The 20,245-nt window shown below is 48.2% G+C and overlaps 1 protein-coding gene across 8 annotated transcripts in view; it reads left to right on the top strand.

Annotated features, from left to right (window-relative positions):
• The first annotated feature begins 209 nt into the window (after nt 1–209).
• Nucleotides 210–20,245, top strand: part of HRH1 (histamine receptor H1) — a 75,187-nt gene continuing 55,151 nt past the window's right edge. For 2 of the 8 annotated variants that reach the window (XR_004807276.2, XR_007404133.1), the window contains exons 1-2: nt 210–685; nt 10,497–10,656. The gene's annotated coding sequence lies outside the window, so the exon portion shown is untranslated. Of the gene's footprint in view, nt 686–958; nt 1,036–1,355; nt 1,505–10,496; nt 10,657–20,245 lie in introns of those variants that run through there. The other 6 variants (XR_003137882.3, XR_004807275.2, XM_025449749.3 and 3 more) reach the window with 6 other exon arrangements.

Raw genomic sequence — 20,245 nt, 5'->3', positions numbered from 1 at the left:
TTCTACCCAAAGGAAGCTAAAAGCCCCACCATGCCCCAAACCCATACTCCCCCCCACACACCCTCAACACAGGGTTCTTTCCTCCTCAATACCTTTCTTGCCCTCTGAACTTGAGTGTCTCTTTCTGAAGCCTGGAGATAAGATCTGAAGTCACAACTGCTATGAGGTTCAGATGGAGTTTTCCTCACACTGAGCAAAGAACTCTTTGCCTCTCTTGCCTGGCTTTGGAACTGAAGGCAGCCTGTAAGGATTCTCAGGCTGCCAGAGGCAGGGGCGGAGGCTCCCGGGGACCTGCGGAAGAACCACCCCCCTACCCTCACCCAGGCAACCTCCCCGGGCCACACGGCTAGATTCAATCTGGCGCAGGCTGCTAATGGAAACACCTTGTCATTTGGAACGTGAGCTCACCTGGAGGGGGCTACGGAGAAATGGGGGAGGGGGGCTGGCGTTCCAGACCTTGGAGGTCTCTCCAGTTCCCCAGGAAACCTCTCGGGCAGGGTCCCTATCCGGCAGTCTTGGTGCTTCTCTGGCTGGCTCTGTCCGTCTGTTGGTATATCGGGCGCTCCCGGGGTGCGTGGAGGTGGGGCCTCACCGTCTGCGGGTGGCTCTGCCAGACATCACCCCCTCGGACTTTCGACCTCGCCTTCTCTATCTGGACTGACCTATTTCCGTCGCCCACTCGCAGGTGAGCGTGGGCTCGGACCCCTCTTCTCTCTCTCTCTCGGTTCTGACCGCCTGTCCCTTCTGCGTGTGTCCAGGCTCGAGGAGCCCGAGGCGAGAGCGTGTCGCGCCCTCTCGCGCCCCCTCCCGGCGTGGGGCGGCCCCGGAGCGGCGAGCGGGAGGCGGGGGCGCTGCAGCCGGCGGGCCCGGGTCCCCGCCCCCCTTCCCGGCGGGCCCCCCTCGGCGCCGCTCCTCCCCCGGCGCCCCCGCCCCCGCCCCCGCCCCGCCCCGCCCCCGCCCGGCCGCCGAGCGCCGAGCTCCGAGCCCCGAGCAGCCCGGCCTCCGCGCCTCCAAACTTTCCCCGGAGCCGGCGCGGTGAGTCAGAGCGGGGCGCGGGCAGGGCTCGGCCGGGGCGGACGCGGGGCCGCGGCGGCGGGCGAGGCTGGGCGCCGGCCCGTGGGGTCTGGGCGGCCCTGCGGAGCGGCGGGGCCCCCGGGGCGGCCGGCGCGGGGCGGGCGGGCTCGGGCTCGGGCTCGGGCTCGGCTCGGGCTCGGGCTCCGCGGCGGCTCGGGGCGGGTCCCGCCGCGCGGCTCGCTGCCCGGCACCTCCCGGATCCCCCGGGTTGCGGCGCGCAGACACCTGTGGCTTCCCCGGCTCGCCGGGGTGCGCGCCCCGAGCTTCTGCCTTCGGGCCGTGGGGCGGCGAGGACGGGCCCCCAGCTTTCAGAGCCGCCCCTGAGTTTGATGCTGCCCGCAGCCCCAGCCCATCCGATGGGCGCGTTATCTGTGCCGGGCGCTGGGCATCCATTACCTCTTGGGATTCTCCCGGCCACGCCAGCAACCAGGTATTGCTGCGCCCGTTTTACAGGAGACGAAACTGAGACTTAGGGAAGGAAAGTTGTGCGCAGGAAGGCAGCCAAGTCAAGGAGAGAGCCGGGTTTTCGAGCCCCAGATGGCCCGACCCTAAGCACTTGAGCGCACGCGGGCAAGCCCGAGGTTCAGCGTCACCAGGGGTCCGGGATGGGAAGCATCAAGCCCTGCGTCTAGGCTGCAAGCCCAGGAGGGACGGACCACCTCCTCCTTGCACCCCTCGGAGGAGCCTTTGGAACAGTGGGTGGCCATTACTGCCAGGGTCTGGATTTTGGTGCCCGAAGGGCACCAGGGCTGCTCTTTGAGGGCAAGAGTGAGAGGGAACCAAATTCTGGAAGTTGCTCTAGATTTTTCTGGAAGGAGCCAAGGAATTCGGGAGCAGGGGCTGAGCGCAGCAGTTCTTTATGGAAGCCACTTTTTGTCTCCGGGTGATAACCCATCTCCTACCCCACTCCCCCTGTCCCACAAGAAGAACACCGCCCCCCCCCCCCCCCCCCACCACCACCACCACTACCACCAATCCCTTCATCCCTGAGTGTCCGCTCAGCCTGGCAGCTGGTAGTGCAGAGATGCTCCAGGCAGGGTCACTGTTCTCCGGCAGGGGGCTCCCACCTCAGCCTTGGAATCTGACATGAGGGGACCAGTGCTTGTTGTACTATGTGAGCCTGGCTGGAAGATGCTGAGGTAGCTCATTCCTTGATGTGTGTGTGTGTGGGGGGGGGGGGGGGGGGGGGGCGTAGGCCCTTGTGAGTGGAGCACAGATGGAGGGTATCTCCAGAACGTGAAAAGAGAGGAGTTGGGGGTCTGACATATTCCCATTCTTGGCAGCCAGGGACCAGCATGCACCAGGAGAGGGAGAGATAGAGGACTGATCATAGTGTCATTATGCATTATCCCATTTAGGTCTCACAGCAACCTTACAAGATAGGCGCTGTTACTACTAGCCTCATTGAACCTATACTCTGGTGAGGCTCAGGAAGGTTGAGAATGGAACACAAATCTTACTTGATTCCTTCCAGGTTATCAGTGAAACTCAGGCTGCAGATGGGACCTTAGGTCCCTCCTGCTTGTAGCTGGCAGCAGCAGAAATAAAGAATAGGGTCTTTGATGCCTGTGCACCACTCTCCCTTTTCTCTGATGGGTGTCCTGCAGGAGGCCTCCTGCTGAATGGGTTATCATTCACAGGAATCCCTGAAAACCCCAGGTAAATATGCTAATACGATTGAGGGCTTGCTAGGCCCTTATATGAGCCCAAGGCTGTCTGAGGCTGCCTGGCTTTATCAAGAGGTATTTCCCCTGGAGAGAGTCTGTGGACAGAAGAGAGAAAGCCTGGCACCATTTTCAAGTGTGATGCAGAATCTTTCCAAGGCAAGAGATGGCCCAGCACTCCCTGTCCATGATTTCAGAGCTGGGTGGAGACTTGAGCTGCCGGCAAAGGAGCCTGCAGCCCTGAGGAGATTGGGCAGTCCTGAGCTGGGAGTGGTTGGTTCCTCCTGGCTCTCAGCTGAATGTCCAAGGGAGGAAGAACTTGTATTGGAACTTCCTGCCTCTGCACTCTCTCAGAATTCCATGTTTGCATTTTCCTTTTCACAGCTGAGTTGTGCCTGGTGGAAATGGAGTGGCCTTTCGATAACACAGAGGAGGGATAGCAAAGAGAGCAAAAGTGTGGATTCTGGAACGGGTTCAAATTCCAATGCTCTTTATGAACTCTGTGGCCTTGGGCCAGTTGCTATGCCTCTCTGTTCCTCAGTTCCCTCATTTCTAGAATAGGAAGATTCATAGAACCTTCCTCACTAGGTTGCTGAAAGAATTGTGTTTATATGCATGAAGGCTTTAAATGATGCATGTAATACGTAAAAGTGCTATTTAAACATTAGTTGTCATGGTGGTTACTATTAAGGTCCAACAGGACCAAATTTGCTTCTTGGCTCTGCCTTCTGCAAGCTGCCTCACCAGTGCAAGCCTCTGGCTTTCTCATCTGTCGAGTGGGAGACATAAGTGTGTGTCCCAGAAGTCTTAAGTGTAGTTACAAGCTTTAAATAGCCTAACACCTGCTATCTAGGGGGCAGACTTAGTGAAACTTCTGGCATCCTGCTAGGTGCTCAGCAAATGCTGAGCATCACCACAGTTATCATTGTTATGCTGAACCACATTCCTTCACACTGTAGCTTGAACTCTGTACTTTGGCTTGGTTTCATGGGCCATGGGTTTGGGATAGTTTTCTGACCTTTCTATGGGTAAGAAAAGGATTCTTTCTATCTTTCAGTTAGGTTCTCTCTTCATGATCATTTCTCAGTTCCAAGCATGGGCCTCTTGGTGGTTGTAGGATGGCAGAGGGTAGGTTTGAAATTCATTTCAGGGAATCCCTGGGTGGCTCAGTGGTTGAGCATCTGCCTTTGGCCCAGGGTGTGATCCTGGGGGTCCCGGCATCGAGTCCCACATCAGGCTCCCTGCATGGAGCCTGCTTCTTCCTCTGCCTGTGTCTCTGCCTCTCCTTCTCTCTGTGTCTGTCATGAATAAATAAATAAAATCTTTTTTTAAAAAAAGAAATTTATTTCATAAGGTGCCCTGCCCTCACCAAGGCAAAGGCCCCAACACACCACTCGAGCTGCCTTTCAGATTGTCCTACTAACTTGAGATATTTTGTGCACCTTTCAAGTGAGTGGACATATCCAGAGTTCTGAAAATGTCCCTTTAAGACAGGATGGTGAGGTTAAGAAGAAAAAAAAAAAAAAGCTCAGGGTTACAACCCCAGCGCTTTGAGCTGAGTGACCTTGGGCCAGTCTTTTCATCTGCAAAATGGCCACTAATCATATTTCCCAGTGTCTGGTTCCAAGGATCAATGGCAAGATGGAAAAGCAGAGAAAAGAAGGGAAAAAGTAGATAGTATAAATGGCAAAGAATTACATGCAATTGTAAGTAATTCTCATTAGCATTCAGGCTGAGCATTAGTTGTAATTGCTCCTGATCCAAGACGTTTTATCTGAAAGATGTACCTGGCAGAGGATCATTCAAGCCCCAGTCACCTGCTGCCCTCCCTTTCACAGTGATGCTGAGCATTTCTGAATCTCAGGATGTAATTATAATAAAGCTCCCGTATCTTATTTATAAGTGACTCACTTCTGCCATTAATGGTGACAGAGGACTCAGGCACACACTCGTTGGGAACAATACTGCTGATGCCGTTGGGGGGGGGGGAGCGGTTCCAGGGTGCCTCTTCTCTTTTATGCATTTATCTTCCCGGCTCTAATTCTCCAGTGATAATGCACGAGGATCACGTGGGCTGGGATCGAAGCTGACAGCTCTCAATTTGTGTAGCAGCTTGCATGGCAAGGCCCTTTGGAATTTTACTCTGCCAGCAGAATGGATGTTAGAAATCACTACATCACAACAGAGAATGGAGTAGAGGAGGTTGAGGAAGACACCTTCAGGGAGTAGCTAAAAGTGTAGACTCTGGCTTGAGTTCAGTTAGAGTTTGAATCTTGGTTCTTCCAGTTCATTAGTTGTAGCATGACTATTGGCCATCTTCCCAGCTAAACTATCAGTTTTGATCGAGCGGGGACCATGCCTATCTTAATTCACCACGATATTCACAGCTCCTAGTGCATAGAAGGGGTTCGTGAATATCCAGTGAATGAAGAATTGGATATATGAATGACAAGTTGCTTGATCAAGCCTCAGCCTTCTCATCTGTAAAATGGAGTTAATATAGCACCCACCTTGTGGGTTGCTTGAGTACTGAATGAGGAAATGCTACGCACAGAATAAATACTCCGCAATGCCTTTGATGATAAGTTGTTGAGCAGAGTCTATGGAGAACTTTTTCCTCACACTCAGACCAACAAGAGGCAATAATACAGGCTATAAGGATCCCTGTATTTATACAGTACTCTACAGAGTGCTTTCATGTCCATTGACACCCCCCCCCCCAACAACTAGACAGAATGACTACTTCTGTTTTACAGATGAGGAAACAGGTTCAGAGGGGTTCGTGGGATGTCCAGAAGCAGCAGGAAGTAGAATACATGACAGTTTGCTCTGATCTGCTGCTTAATATGACTGAGCCCTCTGTTGCCCCCAATGGGGGCTGGAAGGTGTAGTATTTAGTCTTCCATGAACATGGTATCTCTCTTCATCATTTCAGATATCTTTAGTTTCTCATGGTATAGTGTCCTAATTTTCCCTTGGTGGTCTTACACCTCTTTTGTTAGATATATTCCTAGTTATTTGATATTTTGCATTCTATTATAAATTATATATATGCATATGCGTATTTTTAAGTTAATGTTTTCTTGGTTACATTTTGGAAAAATGTGTTCTCGTTTTGTATATTGATTTTGTATCTAGAAATCTTGCTAAGCTCTCTTACTAATTAAAAAAATGTATTTGTAGATTCTTTTGGAAACAATGTTAATAGAATTGTAGAATATTTTTCTTTTTTTTCAACCCTTTCAGTTTTTCTTTTCTTTTCTTTCTTTTCTTTTCTTTTCTTTTCTTTTCTTTTCTTTTCTTTTCTTTTCTTTTCTTTTCTTTCTTTCTTTTCTTCTTTTTTTGTTTTAACTTGCCTGACAGCCCTAAGACTTCGGGGACAGTGGGCATCTTGCCTTTTGTAGTTCTTATGGAGTAGCTGTCCACATTTGACAGTTAGGTATGTTTAGTCTAGAGTCTTGGTAGATAAAGGAAGTTCCTTTCTAATCCCATTTTGCCATGTGTGTTTGGGTTTTTTTTTTCTTTCTTTTCTTCTTTTCTTTTGTTATAAATGGACATGTTTTTTCTTTATCTGCTCAGATAGTTACATGATTTTTCTTTTTCAATCTGTTAACATGGTGAACACACTGACTTTTACACTTCTGGAATCAACCCAACTTGGGTCATCCTGTAGTATATTTGTTGCTGGACTCTTTCTGCTCACCCTGTTGTTGAGGACTTTCACATTATGTTTTCATGAGGGAGATCCACTGGTGATTTTTCTTTCTGGTGCTTACTTGTCAGGCTTTGGTATCAAGGTTATGCTGGCCTCATGAAATGAGTTGGGCAGTGTTCCCACTTCTTCAGTTCTCTAGAAGAGATTGTGCAAGCTGGGTGTTACTCTTGTGGAATATTGGTAAACTCACCAGTGAGGATCCAGAGGGTAGAAACTAAAGAGAAAGGTGAAGAAGACAGCTGGTTTCAGCTCTGTCCAAAGTGAAACTTCCTAACAGTGAGAGCTCAGGCTGCCTCAGGTAGAGGTTCAGGGACTATGAACCCCAGCTTTCATGAGTGCTGTGGAGAGAGCCCAGCCTAGGTCACTAGGTAAAGTTTTTGCAACCTTGGACCCTGGATGAAGGGAGCTCAGTCCAGGGTGAGACTCTAATGACTGTGAGCTCTGCTTCAGTGTCTTCCTACCTCTAAAATTGCCATGGCTGCAGACAGAGTGCTCACAGTGAATTATTATTCCCTGGTGCCCACAGCTGGAGGGACCTGCTTCCACGGACCATTCATCTTCTAGTTGGTAGGAGAGGCTTTCTGTCTCTGTGATACCAGTTTGTCTGGAATCCCCAGATTGAGACCTGGGACCACTTCCCTCCTGCTGATTCCCCCATCCCCTTATCCCTCTGGGGTAGCTAGATTTGGGCAAACTTCTCAGCCACACCTTCCCTCAATCTTCTTTTACTGAAGCACCAAGGCACTGTGCTAATTTGGATCATCTCTCTTAATCCTCATACCAGTGCTATAGGGTAGTGACTGTTATCCCCATTATTCATGTTAGGAAAACAAGGTTTTTGGTTGTCATTATTTGAGTGGTTTCATATTTCACATTAAATTGTCCTTCTCTAAGCTATTTGAGTTTGGGTGTGAGATAAAGGTGACTTAACTTGCTTGTCACATATTTAACTAATTGCTCCCATCCTGTTTATGGCACCTTTCTTCCCTTCCTCAGCTGTATGCTACCTATATCAGACCCTAAGGCCCTCTGTATAGTCAGAGGCAGAGGTGCAGCATTGTGCAACTCCAGAGGACACCGTTCATATGGCTTCCAATCTTGGGCATCAGGGGTGTATGACCTGGAAATCATGTCATTAGGAACCGGTCTCTTTCCAGGCTATCTGTTTTGGTGTTGAGCTTTCTGCTGATTCTAGTGGCCGACCCATTGACAGGATCATGGCAGAAAACAAAGGGCAGATGGCAGCTGGTCATAGTGCAGGTGAAGGTGAGGGGCAGGGACCACACCACACTGCTTTGATGATTATCTATGTACTGTATGTTTTAATAGCTGGCAAAGACGTTTGCTTCCTTTGTCTTTTTTTTTTTCTTTTTTCCCCCTTCTTTTAAACTTTTCTAGGCAATTTTTGCTTGGCTTATTCTTTCTGAGAGCTTTGTTTATTTACTAGCTGGCTTTTCTCTGTCCCTGGAGAAAAATCATCATTAAATAAATCCATCCTGCTATCCCTCGCCCTGACCTACGTGAAACACAGTCCATCGCCAGCCCACACACGTGGTCTGGAACATCTGCCAATATGACTGTTGATCTTGGGCTGAGAATGGAAGCCTCAGTTTCTTTCCTCTGTCCTTGGCGCCTAACTGCCTGAATGGTGAATCTAGGCCCAGGGGGCCTAACATGGGCCTCTGATGGATCTGGTTTCAGCCTCCCTGGAGTACGATGGTCTAGCTTTTTTGTTTTTTTTTTTTAATTATTTTTTTTAAAAAAATTTAAAGATTTATTTATTCATGAGCGATAACAGAGAGAGGCAGAAACACAGGCAGAGGGAGAAGCAGGCTACCTGCAGGGAGCCCAATATGGGACTCGATCCCGGGTCTCCAGGATCACGCCCCGGGCTGAATGCAGCACCAAACTGCTGAGCCACCCAGGCCGCCCGGTCTAGCTTTTTAATGTGCCTCCCATGAGCTCCCCAGACTTTTTAATGTACCTCCCATGAGCTCCCAGAACAAAACAAGCTCATGTGAGACAAAAAGAGAGAAAATGTTGTATATGTAAATATAGTATAAGTGGCACTCATAAATTCAGTTTATGGTCAGAGCAAAGATTCCAGGGCCGGATGACATAGGTTTGGATTCTGGCTCCACCACTTGCCAGAGTATGTCCAGGGCAAATCTCCCACCTATTTTTCCTTTGATCCCCTCAACTATAAACTGGGGTTGGTGACTATATTAACTTATGGCATTGCTGCAAGTAATAAGTAAGTCATGAAATTAAAAAGAATTCATGTTTGGGGGCACCAAGGTGGCTCCGTCGGTTAAGGTCATGATCTCAGGGTCCTGGGATCGAGCCCTGGGATGGGCTCTCTGCTCTGTGGAGAGCCTGCTTCTCCTTCCCCCACTCTCACTCATGCTCTTGCTTGTTGTCTCTGTCTCTCTCTCAAATAAATAAATAAAATCTTTAAAAAGAAAAAGAATTAATTTTTGAAAAGGATTTACCATAGAATCTGGCAACTCATAAATGTTTGTAAAATAAACTAATTAGTAAATAAATATATTACATGGACTTCTTTTCCCCTAAGAAATTGGGAGTCATTTTTTCATGTTCCAGAATAAACCCAACTGAGTTTTAAAAGTTGAAATTGTGTTAATCCTGTGCATCAATTTCTGACCCTCCTTGTGTGATTAGTGTTTTCAGTGTGAAGATACTTTCTCAGATTAGACTGCAAGCTCCTTGAGGGCGTGCTAAATGCCCCTTCACTGAAGTAGAGGGGTCATGGAAGTGAAGTGGTAGTGAAGTGGTCATTAGTGGTAGTAGATTTGGTGGCAGTAGTAAGGGTTTCACATCAATATTTACCTCTTTGGCCTCAGAGGAAGCATTGTAACATCCCTGGCCTCAGTTTCCATATTTGTAAGAGGGGAATAATAATAAGAGAGCCTCTTCTCATACACTTAGAGTATCTGATCTTCTCATCACCAAGGACTCAGCTGTCCCCTCTGTGGAGAGACCTTACCAGACCACCCTGGTTTGGCTACCTATCCCCAATTCCAATCTGGTTCCACTGCATTAATTTTCTTCATAGCCTCCATCAGACTTCCAGCCCTAGGGCTGTCAGGATGTCATCTGCCTGGTTTATTGCTATACCTGCAGTGACTGCATTACTTAGCACTGGCACCTCGCAGGTATGCCCTAAAAACTTATTGGTTGAAGAAAGTAAGATCACAGCTAAAAGCATTTTTAGGTGTGTGAATGCAACAAAGTACCAGGTACATTCGCCATCTTGGTGGTGTTCACTGCCAACTGCATGATCAGGGCAGGGAGGCTTAAGGCTCTGCCTGTGTCTCTGCCCCTCTCCCCCGTGTCTCTCATGAATAAATAAATAAAATCTTAAAAAAAAAAAAAGGAGAGTCATGACCCTTCTGAGCCTTCCCATCCAGCTGACCAAGGAAAGGAGCTGCCATCTATTAAGAAAGCACAGGAAGCCAGGGCTTCCCATTTATTTTGTCCTTACAGTCTCAATTGTCTTACGAGATAAGAATTAGTGTGCACATTTTATAGATAAGAAAATTGAGGTCTGAGATGTTGACTAACTCACACTTGTGCAGAACTGGAGAGACCAGTAAGGAGGCTCTTGTAGTCATCCAGATGAGAAAGGATGGTCACTCAGATCAGAGGGTGGTGGCAGTGAGGAGAAGGGACAGACTGACACTTTTGGAACAGGTGCTTTTTTTTTAGATTTTATTTATTTATTCATTTATTCATTATTCATGAAACAGAGAGAGAGAGAGTCAGAGACAGAGGCAGAGGGAGAAGCAGGCCCCATGCAGGGAGCCCAACGTGGGACTTGATCCCGGGACTCCAGGATCACACCCTGGGCTGAAGGTGGTGCTAAACTGCTGAGCCACCTGGACTGCCCTGGAACGGGTGTTTTAGGACAGGCAGATAGTTGAGTGTGGGGAGTTTATTGGGGCATTACTTGAGGAGAGTGTTAAAGCAGTGCCCTTGGGTAGCTTGTGGATTTTTCTGCTTGTGTTTCACATTTTGGGTAGAAAAGACATGATCCTTCCAGGCAGAGATTATGTGAAGAATTAAGAATTCCATAGGACCACATCTGCACATCTCAGCGGAACTGAAACTGATGATCACTCACTCTTAATTGGAAATGCTGGCTGGACCATGCTGAAAGAGAATGAATGAAAACACACAGGGGTAAGGTTGGGGTAAAGGGAAAAGATGCCTGGGTCTGTAAGAGGGTCCTACCCACTCCCTCCCCCATTTTCTCCCTCCCTCAGTATTGACAGTTCTGCACCACTGTCCTTTCCTGTTCCTCCTGGAGCCCAGCCCCCTCTGCAGCCTCCCTATTGCAGCCTGGGCTTAGGCTTTGCTCTCCCTCCCCAGGAGCCCCTCCAGCACCCTGCTGCCTGCCACCCCCTCCCCCCGCCCCACACACATGCTGAGGGCTCTTTGCCAGGCACAAATCTGAGCATGTTACTTCCCTGCTCAATATCCCGTCACATCCTCTGTAGCCATTAAATAGATTGAAACCCCAGTATCACAACATGAGATGTCCATGGTAAACATACCAGTAAGTGAAAAGAGGACGTGGAAGGATAGCTGTGACAGCATAGAATGGGACAGTGTAGTGGTCACAAGCATGGGCTCTGGAGCCATGCTGGCTTTGCACCCCAGGTCTGCCTCTTGATAGCTGTGTGACCAGGGCCAAGCTCTTAATGTCTCTGTGCCTCAGACTTATCTGAACAATGGGAATGGCAACAGTGCTTACTCCCAGAGGGTTGAAAGGGCTAAAGGGGCTTAGCCCAGTGCTTGGCTCCTAGCAGCACTCAGTAAATGCCGGTCATCATCATGGCCATAACTGTATATGTTTATATACATTTATATGCACCTCTCTCTCTTTTCATCCCACTCTTCAGAACTCAGATTAGAAGTCTCCTCTTTGGGTGCCCGGGTGGCTCAGGGGTTGAACATCTGCCTTTCGCTCAGGTCATGATCCCAGGGTCCTGGGATTGAGTCCCACATCAGGCTCCCTGCAGGGAGCCTGCTTCTCCCTCTGCCCGTGTCTCTGCCTCTCTCTCTGTGTCTCTCATGAATAAATAAAATCTTTTAAAAAGAAAGAAAGAAAGAAATAGCTTCTTCTAGGAAGCTTCCCTAAACATCTCCTTCCTCCTCTAGACCCCCCCTCCCCAATCCCACTTAAGGGCTAGGCTAGGACTCCTCTCTGGACTCACAGCACCCCTGGTCTTACATCTACCACACATATTACCCCCTTATTGTAGCCTTCTGTCTCCTCAAGGCTGTAAGCGGTCCAAGGATACAGGCTGTGGCTGCTTCCTCATGAGATCCCTGGTACCCATCACAGTTTGGGGGGCATAGTAAGCGCTCAGAAAGTGTTTGTTGAATGAATGGATGGGTGAATGAATGAATGCAAGCAGGGCTTTGAAACCTAAGGTTTCAGTCAGTGGAGGTGTAGAGGAAGGCCTTTTAGGCAGAGAGAAGAGCGTGAGCAAAGGCACGCACAGGTGGGAAGGAAGGCACACTGAGAAGAGCAACCAGGCGGGTCCGGATACATCGTAGAGTGTGATCACGGGGTGACAGAAAGTACTGAAGGTAGGAAGGTAGGAAGGGAGCACAAGAAATGTCCTGTGTAAACAAAAGGAAAGTAGATGTAATAAGGGTGGGCATGGAGAAGGAAGTGATCTATGGAGGGGCATCATGCCCTCCTGTCACTCATACCCCGATCCCCCAGACTGGCTGAGGTGCTTCTGTGATGCCGTGTGTTCAGCCTAATGTAAAATAAACACGTGGCTTACCTGTCTCTTTCCACCTGCAGACTGTGAACCTCTCAAGGTATGGAAAGTTATGTTTTCTCTCTTTTTTCTAAAACCTTCTTGCCCACAAAGATAAGCTCTTTGCTCCTCCATGCCTACTATCCCCTGCCATGTAGGGCTATAGACGTAGATTGTGTTGGGCATTCTGACATCTGGATCCTAGTATAAATCACTCTGGTTTTTGTGGGAGCAGAGGATTTATACCTTCTCTACTTAACCGAACCATCTATGTGACTCTGCTTCCTTCATGGAGTTCTTGTATCAAGCCCAGAACAGAAACAGCCTTTGCAGTTCACTCCTGGGTCAGATGGGGACATCGGTCTTTTGAACAGAGTTCCTGCAAAAGAAAAAGTTCTCATTTAAGTTCTTGGGGTTAAATGGAATCCTTGCCAAACCCAAACAGGTAGTGTTGCCTAGGTTCAGCAGGAGAGGTATGGGAAGGTAAAGCAGGAATTGGAGTCTGTGGGGATCGTGCCCCTACCGTGTGCTGGGGACACTGCAGTGGATGGACAGCTACGCCCACTGCCTTTACAGGGTGGTGGAGAAGACAAGTGCTGGCCAGGGAACAGTGAAATGGGATGTGAGGTTCTCAGGCAGGAAAGTGCAACCCTAAGGGGAGGCTCAGAGAGGCTAAGTGGCTCGCCCAAGATAGCACAGCTAGTTTAGCCAGCCTGGCATTTGAACTGAGATCCTCTGACATTTTTTTCCTAGTGCCATGAAGCCCCTAAAAGGTAGTTGCCTAAAACATTTTAGATGTTTTTTTTTTTTTAAGATTTTATTTATTTATTAGAGAGAGAGAGAGAGAGAGGCAGAGACACAGGCAGAGGGAGAAGCAGGCCCTGTGCGGGGAGCCCGATGTGGGACTCAATCCCGGGTCTCCAGGATCACACCCTGGGCTGAAGGTGGCGCTAAACCACTAAACCACTGGGGCTGCCCCTAAAACATTTTAGAAATTGCTCCACATAACGCAATCCTGACTCTTCACTTGGTATCCCAGATTACATTCCTCCATTTATTTCATCCCCCTCTAGAGTTAAAAAGTGGATCTTTCTAGGTGTGTGAGTTCCAGGGTAGGTAGCAAGAATAAGTCACAAAATTAAACCCAGGGTTAATGGAGAGCTCATTGATACCAAGAGATTTCACTGTTTTCTTTCTGTTACAAGCAGAAAAAGTGCCCAGGCAAGTAGGGAAAAAAACTCAAATGAACATTTGGCCCTGGGGATTGAGGCAGGAAGCTTGAGCGAGTTACAGGCATTTGGACACCCAGGTTGCCTGGTCAGTGCTGAGTTCCCTAACAGCGAGCTCACCCTGCCAGTTCTGAGCACTGAGGGCTTTCTGCGTCCTTGGTCGCTAGGGGAAACCAGGCGTTTTCCTGGTGAATGCATCTTACACCCTTTCATCCCAGACACAGAGCTCTGTGTGTATCTGCACACTAAATGTTACTTTGAAAGCACTGCAGTTGGGAGCAGATCTCAAGTTCTATGCTTGTTATTTTACAGTATTGCCCTCACACATCTTATTGGCATCACCTAACACAAGGAACTGGGAATAATGGTACACATTGAGCATCTACTATGTGTCTGACATGCTGAGTGCTTTATATTTGTCACTTCATTTGGCCCTCTAAATAGCCTCCTGTGGTCAGGACTGTTGTCCCTATCTTAATGATGAGGAGCCCAGGATCACACAGACAAAAAAGTGGAAGGACTGGGGTTCCAAGCCAGATCTGGCTCCCATGGGGGCCATTGCTGGGTTTGTGCAGACTATTCTCTTTCTAAGACTTCCCACATCAAATCTGAACTCCAAGCCAGAGTTCTGTCCATGAGCACTTTGCACACTGGCCCCATCCATACTGGACAACTCACCCTTCCCCAGATGCCCCTTGTGCCTCCTCATCACCATGGCTTTGCTGCCACCATACCTCCCACTTCCCCTGCCCACTCAAGCCCTAAGTTCCCTCTGAATTCTACCCTTAAAACAAGTGAATTCTTTATTCTTTATTGTGGGAATTCTTTATTGTGATAAGTACACATAACAAAGTGAGTGAATTTTATGGTTTGTAAATTATATCTCAATACAGCTATTCAAATAAAGCAAGAAGGGAAAGGAGTCAGGGGAATGCTCATTGAGTTCCCCCTTCTGTGATACCTCTTCCAGGAAGGCTTTCCCATTAGCAGATTATTTGGGGTTATAACGACCAGAGTTGCACCCTGGGGTTTATTGTCTGCATATAGCGAGATGGGAGGAAGACAAAAAATAGTGTCACCACCATGTTGCCAGGTCCCACGAGGACCTTGAGGGTTGTTTGGATCCCCTGGAGACTCATTAGCTTTTCCTGCCCCTGCAGCAGTGTCCTCTGCTCCCATCCCTAGGACAGGGACATCCAATGAGGGCCTCAGCAACCTGCTCCTTAGCTTTGGCTCTTCTTGCTGATGCCAACTGATTCTTATTTTTGATTTACTGTACCTTTCATTCATCAACAAATTTATTGAGCACTTACTGTGTACTAGGCCCTCCTCTAGGCACTTGGGATGCTCAGCAGAACAAAGCAGACAAAGATGCCTGTCCAGGTGGAGCCTATGTCCTGCTTTCTGGATTCTGCTAGCCCATGACATCGGTTGTGTCATTGTTTCTGGGACCTCATGGCTTTTGATGTTTGTCCCCAACTTCTCCAACTGAAGCTGCTCTGGATATTGCACATTCTGGTTCAAGAAACAATCTTATAGTTCAGTTAGCCAGTATTTCAGTGTCCAGAAACTTTGCCCCAGGCCACTGTACAGATAACCCATGAATGACTGTCAAGGACTGTTCTGGATGCTAAGATACAGGGATGAATGAGACAAAAGGTGCTGCCTTAGCGCTTATGCTCTAGTGGGAGGACAGGCAAAAAATGAATCAACAAATGAATATAAAAGGCAACACTTTGAAGAGCAGTAAGTGATAAACAGAGTGGGAGAATGAAGGGTATCCATTTAGAAGGGTGGCATTTGAATCAAGTAAGGAGCTGAAGCATGCTTATATCTGAGGGAAGAGCATTCTGGGCAGAGGAAACAGCAAGGCCCTGGGCTGGAGGTGGTTTGGAATATTCTAGAAAGAGGGAGGAGGCCTGAGTAGCTAGAGCAGAGTATGCAAGGGCAAACATAGGGGATCAAGTCAAAGTCACGGGGCCAGGCATGTAAGGCCTTCTTGGCAATTGTGAGGACCTGGCTTTCGTTCAGAAAGTACTGGGAACTTCCAATGACATGATCAAATGTGTGATAAAAAGCATCACCCTGGCTGCTGTGTGGATGATATACTAAAGGAAGAGAAGAGTGGTAGTAAAATGACTTCAGGGAGGCTAATGCCATCATTCAGGCAAGGGGTGGTGGTGGGCTAGACCAGGGTATAGTGTAGATGTGATGAGATGTGATGAGCTCCCGGGACTATTTTGAAGAAAGAACTGAGCATAATGGTTGTCTCCCTGATATACTTTCCCTGCCAGTTGTCCAGGCAGATGCAAGTGCTGCCTCCTGTCTATTCCTGAAGTGCTTACCTTGGGTGTCACTGATGAGTTTCTATAACAAGTAAATGAGGATCATTATTGTTAGGAACACAGGAGGTGGGGCAGCATGCAGGGGACACCTCTAGGTTGGATTTCTCCCAGTGGATTTTGGGCAGCCCTGGCTCTGCTCTGGCCAGAACCCTGGGATTGGGAACTTTCCAGTTAGAAATGGAGGGCAAACCCCTTTACTGAAATCCAAACAAGAGCCTGGAGCTTGCCCTACCGTACTTTAGTTCTCACAGCCCCTTGGAGTAATGGAACTCACCAGCCCCATTCTGCGGAGTCTTGGAAAGGTGAAGGGATTCACCCAAGGGCCCGTGGCAAGTGGCAGACTTCAGGCCCGAACAGCTGGCTCCTGGCCAAGAGGCAGAGTGGTATAGTGATTAAAGACCTGGGCTTGGGGCTACAGAAGTCTAAGTTTGAATCCTGGCTCTGCTCTGTGTGATCCTGAGCATGTCTCTTCCCCTTTCTGTGCTTCAGTTTCCTTAGCTATAAAATAGGACAATACTGGGTTCCTTGCTTGTTGGGGTGAGGTTCTAAGGGAGGGGCTGGATGTCAAGTCTTGGGTGGGACCTACATAGAGTAGACACTCAACAGCTAAGACCTCTCCTCTGTTGCCCCCAGGCCTGTGTCTCTGGCTCCTGCCTGGCATCCCTGCCAGCATTTTGAAGTAGATGCCTCATTGCCAGACGCTGTCATGGAAACCAAGAGATGGGGGAGTAGGAGAGGCCTAGGAGAGATCTGGGGGAGGGGCTGTCATTCCCTTGCTCACCCTCTGGCCCACCTCAACCAGCTCATTATAGCAGTGATGGCTCAGAGGAACAGACTGGGGGCGGGAAGCCAGGCTGTGATGGATCAGACAAAGGCTAGCTGGGCTCAACTGGAGGCTTTGTTCCTATAGGGAGTGTGGGACACAGGGCACCACCTGTGGGGCCACTCACAGCCACCTCCCAGGCCCCCCAAGGCTTGGGCAGACTAAAGCCGGGATGTGACTCATTCTGGAGTCCCTTATCCACCTGCTGTTCTTTCCACCCCCATCAAGAGGCGACACATTCATTGTCTTGCCCTTTGAAACAATCTCCCTACCACATCTCTGTCAAGTCAAAGCCGACAACCCTTCTGACTGTTTCTCTGAATTGATATCAAAAACGAGTTGCTCACTGTTTTGCAGCAAGAACAGTTCCATTTGGAGATCTAGTCCCACTCTCTGGGAGTCCTTCAATAATTAGATCCTTTTTGACACCTTGTCTCGAAGAAAGAGTCTCCTTGCCCCTTCTCTTTACCCCAGCCCTGTGGAACTCCATCCCACAGCTCTTACTTCCTCTCCACCCACCTCCCAGCACGTGGACACTGTTAGGCTCTCCTTCCCTACTTAGAATACACACTTCAGGGATGCCTGGGTGGCTCAGCGGTCGAGCGTCTGCCTTTGGCTCAGGGCGTGATCCCAGGATCCGGGATCGAGTCCCACATCAGGCTCTCTGCAAGGAGCCTGCCTCTCCCTCTGCCTGTGTCTCTGTCTCTCTGTCTCTCTCTGTGTCTTTCATGAATAAATAAATAAATCTTAAAAAAAAAAAAAAGAATGCACACTTCAAGCCCTATTAGCTTTGGAGGAATTCAGCAGAAGGACCCCAGGGCTTGGAGTTAACACAAAGCTGTGTTGAAATCTCCACCTGCTCTGCCATTGACACATCATGTGACAGGTCAGTGGCCCCTGTGAGTGCTAGTTTTCTTATCTGTTCAAGTGGGGGTTGATAGCTGGATCTGCCGCACAGGACTCAGTGAGTTAACCCAGGTGAAGCAGCTATAAACTGCATTACCGTTCATACCTTTCTTTAAACTCAGGAGCAAGGAAAGAAGCAGGAAAAAAAAAAACCCAGAACACATGGTGTTTATAAAATTAAGTCTTTTCTCTTTAAAATGGGAAGAATCTGTGAAACTCTTTCCTTGGAGGAGATGTTATCGGCTTTGGAGCAGTGCACCAGACATGTATCGCACACCCACCATGTGCCAGGCTCTGTGCTAGGCCCTGAGGAGACAAAAGGAGACAAGGCATGATTTATGCTTTTGAACTTGCAGCATGGCAGGGAAGGCAGGCCCGCATACAGTCAGTCTCCTGGTAATGAGCTATGCGTATGGTCTAGATGGACACAAGGCTTATGGCTGCATGGCTGTCAGTGGGGTGTGCCTCAGGGTATGCCAGCATAGTTTTCAAAGATGAGTAGGATGTAATTCAGCAAAATAAGGTAAAAGGCGCTTACAGGCAGAAGTCAGTCTCAACAGAGCAAAATAGCATTCCAACCAAATAGCATGGTGCGTGCAGAAAGCCGTAAGGAGTTAGGTTATCCAGAGTATAAAACAAAGCTTACTGGCAGGGTGGGTGGTAGGAGATGGACATACCTAGAGAGATAAGCTGGATCATTAGGGATTGTCTCCCTTGATCTAACGTAGAATCTTTTCATCACAATGAGTGAAAGATTCAGGGTGGCCAGGAGACCCAGTGGGTGGGTGGAAGGGTTTTCATTGCCCATTTATTCTCTGAAAACTTGCGCTTGGTGGAGTGATTCTAGGAACGGCAGTGACAATGTAACTTGGGAGCTTGTTATGAACACAGAACTTCAGGCCCTGCCCCAGACCTGCAGAATCAGAATCTGCATTTTGGCAAGATGACACGTACACACCTTAGAGAGGAGGTGATGCAGTGCCGGAAAGCATCCAGACATCACCTGCTCTGCTTCCAGTTCCCTGGCAAGGGTGGGCTTATTGCTCTTCGAGCAGTGCAGGACCTTCGAATAGGCATGTGTCATTGGTCTCAGATGAGGACCAGGAGGGCATTGCTCCAATGTGGGGACTTCCCTAAAATGGGAGATGTCTGAACCTCTTTTACCACCTCCCTGTGGTCTCTTGTCTGGTCTCAAGCAGGATTGAGTGGGATATATCAATACAACTTTCTCTCTTAGTAAGGAGAAAGCTTTTTTCTGTTCCTTGTTAAAAAGAGTCTCCAAAATAAAAAATATCTGGGCAGGAGATGTGGTAGGTGCTATTTACCCGGCTCCTTCCATGAGATGGTCTGTCTTCAGGGACAGAGTGCATGGACCTTATGGCCCCTTTGTTCATCCATGTGTTCTCTTGAGAAAGAGACAATGACTACAAAGTCTCCCACATTTCCCAGGACCTTGAAAATAAGGCCAAGTGATTTGGACTTATACCAGGGCACTAGAGAGACATTGAGGATTTCCAAGGAAGGGAGTGTCAAAATGTTGCTGATTGAAAGACCACTCTGCCAGCAGTGAGGAATTGGCAAGAGGGATCTGGAGACATCAGGGCAGAGGCTGATATTGGGGTCCAAGTGAGAAAGATCAGACCTGGCTCTGGCCAGTGGCCCTATTTGGTGACACTGCACCAGCACTCAGAGAGCCCATACTTTGTTTTGCTAAGTGGGTAATGTCACAAGAATTCTGGGTTCATACCCTATCTAGTCTGTTGGAAACAGAAGCAGCTGCTAATTTTGAAGCAGTCACTTAAAACGAGCTGAGAATAAGATTTGGAACCCTCTGTGGGTGATGTGTACCCAGTGAGGTCATCTGTTTAGATTTGGATAGTTTAGGAACTCCTGGTTAGACTCTTGGCCTCTCCCGGGAACTCCTCTGAATTCTCACAGTGGTTCCTGGGATGAACATGAAGGGTCTGCCGAGGACTCAAGACCCCTGGCCCAGCTGAGAAGGGAGAAGAAGAGAGAGAAACAGAGCCTCAGAAGTCCTTCTGTTGTCTTTGGTGAATCTTACTAGGAAGAAAGTAGAACAGTGTTTCCCAAAGTTGCTCTGTAGAACCCTGAATAGAAGGATATTCCATGGCTACATAAGTGTGGAAATGCTACATATCATATCCTAAAAGATTAGGGATTCACAATGCCCGGTAAAGGATGAGGCTTTAGGTCAGTCAGACAGGACCTGACTTTGAACCTTAGCTCCACCACTTACTGTGTGATCTTGGGCAGTGAACTCTATTTCTTGGGTTGATGCAGTCTGCAAAATGGGAATAATGGCAGTACCAATGACGTAAAGTTATTGTGAACATTCATGAGATAACGCATAGCACCTGTCTTGCACATTTGGAAAACTAATAAAAGCTTTTAAATTATTATTATATTTTTAATGTTATAAAATATTATCTGTAAAAATTTATTTTAAATATATAAATTACTATTGTCTTATTATTTTACCTTTAAAGGCTCTGAGAGATCCTGCAGTAAAACCTGCTTGACTTTGATTAACTTAATGTTTCTGAAATTTAATTTCGGAGTGGCCCTTTTCACGTAACATACAGGACTTTCTAAGGAATTCATGCTCTGTGGGACTCTGGGAAATACTGATTTTTGTGTTTTAGGAACAGTCTGGGGAAACCAATATCTCTG

This window comes from Canis lupus, chromosome 20 (genome assembly GCF_003254725.2).
Source record: "Canis lupus dingo isolate Sandy chromosome 20, ASM325472v2, whole genome shotgun sequence".
Taxonomy (NCBI): Eukaryota; Metazoa; Chordata; class Mammalia; order Carnivora; family Canidae; genus Canis; species Canis lupus.
This window is presented reverse-complemented; position numbering and strand designations above follow the sequence as displayed.